The sequence below is a fragment of the Molossus molossus genome, unplaced genomic scaffold, assembly GCF_014108415.1.
Source record: "Molossus molossus isolate mMolMol1 unplaced genomic scaffold, mMolMol1.p scaffold_m16_p_6, whole genome shotgun sequence".
NCBI lineage: Eukaryota > Metazoa > Chordata > Mammalia > Chiroptera > Molossidae > Molossus > Molossus molossus.
In genome coordinates this window covers 50180292-50188824 of record NW_023425399.1, presented here as the reverse complement: position 1 = coordinate 50188824, position 8533 = coordinate 50180292, and the positions used below count along the sequence as shown (strand labels likewise).

The window sequence follows — 8533 nt, the reverse complement described above, 5'->3', positions numbered from 1 at the left end:
AACCTATTTGTGGAAACATACAAATAGATTTAAAGAACATAGAACTGAAATGACTGATAAGATTATGAAAACAGGAATGCTTAAACAAGTTTTACGTTAAAAAAAAATAATTCTATCAACTTTACATGAATTTTTTATCTGTCTCGAAATACTTCCAATACTTAGTATTGCAAAAGTAAAAACTGTTGATAAATTAAAGTATTAATTTATAGGTGAATTTGTATATTTTGAATAAGTTTGATGCGAAGTGATTGCATCTTTTATCCCTATTAATGGAAATAGCATGTATCTTACTGAGAAACCAGGACTTGCCAGCTGTCAGGTTTTTTTATTGTTTGTTTTGTTTTGTTTTTTACAGAAGGAAAGGTTTTGAAAAGTAATGACCTTTACATTTGCTTAAGTCTATGGTATTGTTTAATACTGCCAGAAATGATTTTGTCCCACCTAGAACCTCGCAGGATATTTGAAAAAAAAAAAATAAAATAATGTATTATTAGAAACTTGGAAAAATTGGAAGCTAAAGATTCAAAAGCATAATACATTTTTTTGAAGATCTTTCAACTTAAGCTAACATAACACTTTATACTGAAAGAAAAAGAAAAAAATATAAAGCTTATGTAGATAGACAAGTAGATTAACCTATAATGTCAAGTAAGTTATAACTTAAATCTTGAGAGCAATTGTTCTCATCTTACAAATCTTTGAAAAACCATAAATATAGTTCTAGAAGCAGTTCAAAGCCCACCGATCTTTATTATCCCCAAATCCTAAGACGGAAAAAAAAGGGGGAGATGAGGGATATTTTTGTTAACACAAACTACTTCTTTAGTTATGAAGCTTTCTTACCAAGGACAAATTCAAATCTTAATTTTCATCACAAATATCAATAAGAAAAACCTTAAGCCATTTAGACAGGGAAATTCAATGTATTCTTATGTTAGAAATACAGTTTAAATCCAATGTTCTTTTACCTTATCATATCCATCATATGGTAGTAATTTTTAAATAAAGGCTAAAAGTTGCTTTCTTCGGAAACATATACACTTAAATTGGAACAAATACAGAAAAGATTAACATGGCCCCTGCACAAGGATGATACACAAATTCATGAAGCACTCCATATTTTTTGGCAAAGCCCTCAAGTAAAGAACCCACTAGCCACATTCTCCCAACCCCTCTTACCCCACCCTTGTTGTGACCTTTGAAAGGATATGTGCATTGTGAACTGCCTGGGCCCATGCTACAGTCTTTTAACTAAAGGCTCTGGAGGAAGACCAGGCAACTTCTAGAGGAGGCAGAGTAGCTGACAGGTAAAGGAAGACCTCAGGAAGACTCAGACATGTTGTGCATCTGCCCCCATCTCTATGTTGAAGGAAGCCAAATCTTGTACACAGATTGGCCCCTTTGATGCACACCTATGCCCAGAAGATGCATCCACAAACAATGAATAAGCATGGTAGATCCAGATAGGTAGCCTAAGGCTGGTCAAATTCAACATCTGACATTGACCTATATCTGAACACTGCCCAAGTAAACAACAACAACAAAACACACACACACACACAACCAATTGTGGGTTTCAGGTAACACCAGAGTTAGACCCAACTAGCCACATAAGTGGGATACCCAAACAGAAATTTAGGCAGCCAGAAGAATCTTCTGAGAACAACTCCATCTTGGAGGACAGCCCATACACAGCTACTCATGCATAATGATTGAAGTTTATTTTATCAGCCAAAGAGTTAACTCTATCCAAGAAATGGCCTACAGTATTCAGAACACATTTACAAAAGGAAGGTGCACTAAATCCACAATAAATATTTCTGGAGCATCAAGCTCAGAGGACATGAACGATTGTACACTGAGCCCAACAAGACATCTACAGCATAAAGCCATCATAACAAGATTGGGAGTCATAGAAAAACTATCTAATACACGGAGACAAAATGATGAGACAAAGAAATATATTCCAAATAAAAAAAGAAGAAAAATCCACAGAAAAAAATAATGAAATGAAAGCAACCAAGATACCAGATGCAGAGTTTGTCAATGACTATAAGGAAGTTCAAAGACCTTAAGGGAAGAAGAATGATCTCAGTAAAAACTTAAAAAAGACTTCCGGTCAAGATGGTGGCGTAGGTAAACGCGGTATCGCGTCCTCCCACAACCACATCAAAGTTACAACTAAACAACAGAACAACCATCATTCAAAACCGCCTGAAATCAAGCTGAATGGAAGTCGTACAACTACGGAACTAAGGGAAAAAAAAAAAGCAGCTACATCCAGACCGGTAGGAGGGGCGGCGCGAGGGGGGGCGGCGGCGCGGCGGCGGCGGAGCGCGCAGCGGCGAGACAGGCTGGTCCCACACCCAAGCGTGGTGGATAAAAATCAGGAGGATCCCACGGCTGGGAAGGTCCTTCCTGAGGACTGAGGGGTCCCCGTCCCACACCAGGTGCCCCGCTCAGGGTTCCAGTGCCAGGAAGAGAAGTCCCCATAACTTCTGGCTGGAAAAACCAGCGGGAACTGAGGCTCAGGGAAGCTGAAGCGGCTGGAGCCCCAGGCAGCTCCCTAAAGGGCCGGCGCACGGACTTATCGGACTCTCTCCCTCTAAGCTCGGAGGGGAGGCAGCTCGAGGGGCACCAGAGACACACAGGGAAGAACTGAGCTGTTTGGCACTGGAGCGAGAGCTGGAGAGGGGGCTTCCTCGGGGACAAACGTGCTGTCAGAGGCCTTTGTTCCTTTGGTGAGCCCTTCCCGGGGACGGCAGCCAGAAGCCATATCTGGGACTCCAGCAACCTGGCTCACACTCGTAGCCCCGCCCTGGTGACTCCCTGAGGCCCCGCCCCGCCCCACACAACTTCAACAAGCTGTTGCCACTTGCTTAACCATAGGATTGGCCGGTCTTGGATTCTGCTTCAGGTTTTTCCTAAATTCTTTCAAACGAGCAGCACCGGGTCTCAGCTAGCCCCATACCTCTCATTAAGTAATACACAGAAACAAACACAGGGAGGCAGCCAAAATGAGGATACAAAGAAACAGGTCCCAAATGAAAGAACAGAACAAAACCCCAATAAAAGAACTAAGCGAAAGGGAGATAAGCAACCTAACAGATACTGAGTTCAAAATACTGCTTATAAGGATGCTCAATGAACTTAGTGAGAACCTCAGTGAACTTAGGGAGGGCATCAAGAGCATAAAAAAGGACCAGTTAGAAATCATGGATACACAGTTAGAATTAAAGGAGGCATTAACTGAAATAAAGAATAATTTACACAGCTTCAATAATAGAGTATGTAGATCCAAGGAGCAAACCATCGATTTGGAATATAAGGAAGCAAAAAATCCCCAATCAGAAGAGCAAAAAGAAAAAAGAATCCAAAAAAATGAGGATAGAGTAAGGAGCCTCTGGGATAACTTCAAGCGTGCCAACATTCGCATCTTGGGGGTTCCCGAAGGAGAAGAGAGAGAACAAGAAATTCAAAACCTGTTTGAAACAATAATGGCAGAAAACTTTCCTAACTTGGTGAAGGAAACAGACATACAAGTCCAGGAAGCACAGAGAGTCCCAAACAAGATGAACCCCAAGAGGCCCACACCAAGACACATCATCATCAAAGTGCAAAAGGTTCAAGACAAAGAGAGAATATTAAAAGCAGCAAGAGAAAGGCAGCTAGTTACCTACAAGGGAGTACCCATTAGGCTGTCAGCTGATTTCTCAAAAGAAACTTTGCAGGCCAGAAGGGAGTGGCAAGAAATATTCAGAGTGATGAAAACCAAGAACCTACAACCAAAATTACTCTATCCTGCAAAGCTGTCATTTAGAATCGATGGACATACAAAAACTTTCCCAGACAAGAAAAAGTTAAAGGAGTTTATCACCACCAAACCGTTATTATATGAAATGATGAAGGGTCTTTTTGAAGATAAAGATAAAATGTATGAACAAACAAAATGGCAATGAATACATATCTATCAACAATGGAATCTACAAACAAAATGAACAGGAAGAACAGAAACATTCTCATAGATACAGAGAACATTTTATTGGTTGCCAGTTGGGAAGGGGGTTGGGGGAATGGGTGAAAAAGGTGAAGGGATTAAGAAGCACAAACTCATTGCTAGACTGACAAACCTCAAAGGGAAAGGGGTTGGGGGGGTGGGAAGAAATAAACCAAAGAACTTATATGCATAACCAATGGACACAGACAATAGTGTGGGAAAAGGTGGGAGGGGGGCGGGAGTGGGGAGGAGGGGGTCAATGGGGGAAAAATGTGGAACATCTGTAATACATTTTACATCCAACAATAAAGATTTGGAAAAAAAAACAAAAAAAAAACCAAAAAAAAAAACTTAAAAAACAAAAAAGATAGTAAGCATTTAGAAAGACATAGAAACCATAATATAAACAAGTCAGAAATTAATAATACAATATCTAAAATGAGGAATACAGTAGAAAAAATTACAGCAGGTTAAATGAATCAAAGGATCAAATTAACAATTTAGAGGACAAGATAAAAAAAACAAACAAACACCCAAACAAAACTTCAAAAAACAAAATTTTAAAAGTAAAAAAGTTTAAGGGACTTCTGGGACAACATCAAGAATAATAACATCTACATCATGAAGGTACCCAAAGAGAACGAGAGTAAATAAAGAATAGAAAACTTCTTTGAAAACAAAATGGCTGAAAACATTTCTAACCTGTTGAAAATAAGACACACAAGTTCAGAAAGCACAGAGAGTTTCAGTCAAGGTGAGCCCAAAGAGATCCACACCAAAATATGTTATAATTAAAATGACAAAAGTTGGGTTGTTTCCAGATCTTAGCTATTGTAAATAGTGCTGCTATGTACATGGGGGTACATATATTCTTTCTAATTGGTGTTTCAGGCTTCTTAGGCTATATGTGTAGAAGTAAGATCACTGAGTCAAATGGCAGTTCAATTTTTAACTTTTTGAGGTAACACCATAGTGTTTTCTACAGTGGCTTCACCAATCTGCATTCCCACCAGCAGTGTACTAGAATCCTCTTTTCTCCACACCCTCGCCAACACTTGTTTGATGATTTGTTGATGGCGGCCATTCTGACAGGTGTGAGGTGATACCTCATAGTTGTTTTAATTTGCATCTCTCTGATTATTAGTGATGTTGAGCATTTCTTCATATGTCTCTTGGCCATTTGTATGTCCTCTTTGGAGAGGTGTCTATTTAGGTTCTCTTCCCTTTTTCAAATTGACTTCTTTTTCTTCCTTTTGTTGAGTTGTGTGAGGACTCTATATATTTTGAAAATTAATCCCTTATATGATGCATCATTGGCAATTTTGGTCTTCCATGTAGTGAGATTAAAAATCTGTGGTACATGTACAAAATGGAATGCTATGCAACTGTAAGAAAAAAAGATCTCTTGTCCTTTGAGATGACATGGAAGGACCTGGAGAGTATTATGCTAACTGAAACAAGCCAAGCAGAGAAAGACAGATATCATATGATCTCACTTATTCTTGGAATATAATGAACTAAACAAACTGCTCAACAAAATTAACCCAGAGACTTAGAGGTGGGGTACAGACTGACAAGCCTCAGAGGAGGAGGGTTTTGGGGGAGAGATAAACCACAGAACTTACATGCATGTATGCAAGACCAATGAACATAGACAACAAAGCTGGGGATGTGGCGGGGGGAAGGGGAGGTGGGTGTCAATGGGCAAAAAATGAGAAACAACTGTAACAAACACAAATTAATAAATAAAAAATAAATTAAAAAAAAAAGAAAGAAGGAGATAGAAACCATAAAAAAAAAGTTAAAGACAAAGAGGGAATTTTAAAAGCAATAAGAGAAATGCAGTTATTTACCTAAAAGGAATCTCCTGTGAGAATGTCAGCTTATTTATCAACAGAATGTTTTAGTCCAGAAGAAATTGGCACAAAACATAAAAATGATGACAAGCAAGGACATATAACTAAGATTAATCTATCCAGTATGGCTATAATTTAAAACCGAAGGTAAAATAAAAAGATTCCTAGAAAAATAATAAAGAAGTTCATTATCACCAAACCAATGTTACAAGTAATGTTAAAAGGCCTGCTGTAAGTAGAAGAAAAAATATATATAAAGAGAAACATAAGTGCAATGAATAAAATGTCAATAAATAAGTACTATCAACAGTAACCTTAAATGTACACAAATTAAATGATCCAATAAAAAGACATAGGGTAGTTAAATGGATAAGAAAAAACAAAAAACAAAAAATCTACGTATATGCTGTCTACAAGAAACTCACCTGAGAACAAAAGACACACAGAAACTAAAACTAAAGAAAATATTCCATGCACATGAAACAAACAAACAAACAAACAAACAAACAAAAACCTGGGGTAGCAATACTTATATAAGACAAAATAGACTTTAAAACTAAGGCCATAAAAATAAATAAATATGTTACCACATAATACTAAAAGGACTGATCCAACAAGAAGGTATAACCAATTGGCTGCAGAGTGAATGAAAGTTACACAGACCGTTTCCAAGGACCAAACTAGAATTAGAATGAAAAAAGACAAATCATTGGGAAAAAGAAACAGAAAAGCAGCTTGGAGGACCATATAACCAGAGACACTAACTTGATCCCGGTAGGATTGCACAGGCACGAGAGGAGGGGAGGGAGCCCATGGTCAGTAGCAGCCTTAACTGTGAGCAGTGGCCTTAGCTGTGAGCGAAGCTCTAGGGTTAAACTCCAAAGCAGCTCCACAGTGCAGAGCCAGGACAGAGGCTAAAATAGCCACAGCCACTCACCTTGGGCTCTGGCAGAGGGAGGGCAGACTGGACTAGAACAGTGTGGGGACACTCGGGATTAGGAGGGTGCTCAGAGATTTTGCTGAGTTGCAGCCACACAGGACAGTGATCATCTTACTCCTTCCCAGGGCTCTTGGGAGAAGCTTCAGCCCCTATCTCTGAGATTCAACCCCACCTGGTGGCCATTGAAATTCAAATTGAGGCCCATTAACAACAAGCATGTGCCCCACCCACAGAAAATCTTCTTACCCTGATCAATTGAGAAAGTTTTTCAATCAACCTACAACCCAAAACTCTTTCAGTAATTGCTACTGATAGCCTCCAGGCAAAAACCTAGAGGATAACTGTATCATTCCTGGGCAAGCAACTCTAACCAGGGAAGTAAGACTTGACAGTGGTGTTTAACATAGATCCTACTTGCTCATCCAAACTCAGGAGAGGGAGCCACAAACAGCAGAACACCAACACTCACAGAGAAAATTTGGAAAGCTCAAAAGCCCACTGTGATAGCAAAAATGGTGATACATAGAAACAAAACCAAACGAAAGAACAAGAGAACTTTACTGAAGATGAGATAAATGAGGTGCAGTTAAGCAAGTTAACAGAACTAGTATGCAGAGCCATGATCTTGAGGAAGATCAACAACATGTGTAAGGACTTGAGCACTATGAGTAAAGACAAAGAAATGTTGAAAATCAACCAGTTGGAAATTAAAAACCACCAAGAAAAAAATGAAGAATGACATATCAGAAATAAAGAACACATCGGAAGGTCTAAATAGCAGAGTAGAGGAAGCTGAGGACTAAATAAGTGAGTTAGAAGACCGGGTAGATAAAAATCAACCAATCAGAAAACTAAAAGAAAGCCCTGGCCGGTTTGGCTCAGCGGTTAGAGCGTCGGCCTGCGGTCCCGAGAGACACAGGTTCGGTTCCCGCTAAGGGTACGTACCTCGGTTGCAGTTTGTCCCCGGCTCTGGTCAGTCGTGCGGGTGGCAGCCACTCGATGTGTCCCTTCACGTCGATGTTTCTCTCTCTCTCTGTTCCTCTCTCCCCCTCCAACTCTACCTGAACAAAAAAAAAATGGAAAAATGTCCTCGGGTGAGGAAAAAAAAAAAAAGAAAACCAAAAGAAAAAAAAAAACAAAACAAAACAGGAAGACGGCTTAAGAGAATGTGAGACAACAGAAAACAGAATAATATTCGCATTATAGGAGTCCCAAAAAAAGAAGAAAATGGGCAAGGGTTGCAAAATATATTTTAAGAAATAGTAACAGAAAACTTCCCTAATTGGGGAAAGAAAAAGGTATTCAGGGTCAAGAAGCAAAGAGAGCCCCAAGTAAAAAGAACCCAAACAGGCCCACACCAAGACACATAGTACTCAAAATGCCAAAAATGAAAGACAAAAAGAGAATCCTACAAGCAGCAAGAGATAAGTAACAGGTTACCTACAAAGGAAACTCCATAAGGCTCTAAGCTGACTTCTCAACAGAAACACTACAAGCCAGAAGGGAATGGCATGAAGTAATCAAGGTCATGTAAAACAAGGATCTGAATCCAAGACTACTCTACACAGCAAGGCTATCATTCAAAATAGAAGGTCAAATAAAGATCTTCCCAGACAAATAAAAAAGGCTAAGGGAATACATTAGCAGCAAACCAGCACTACAAGAAATGTTAAAAAGGACTGCTGTAATTAGCAGGAGAAATAGGAAGAAAAATTTAACCACACTAAACAAAAATGG

General features: G+C 39.1%; 1 non-coding gene across 1 annotated transcript; it reads left to right on the top strand.

Moving 5' to 3' along the window:
- The first annotated feature begins 1021 nt into the window (after positions 1-1021).
- Positions 1022-1127, top strand: LOC118619401. The gene has a single exon (XR_004957181.1). It is a non-coding gene; the product is annotated as a U6 spliceosomal RNA (small nuclear RNA).
- Positions 1128-8533: the final 7406 nt, after the last annotated feature.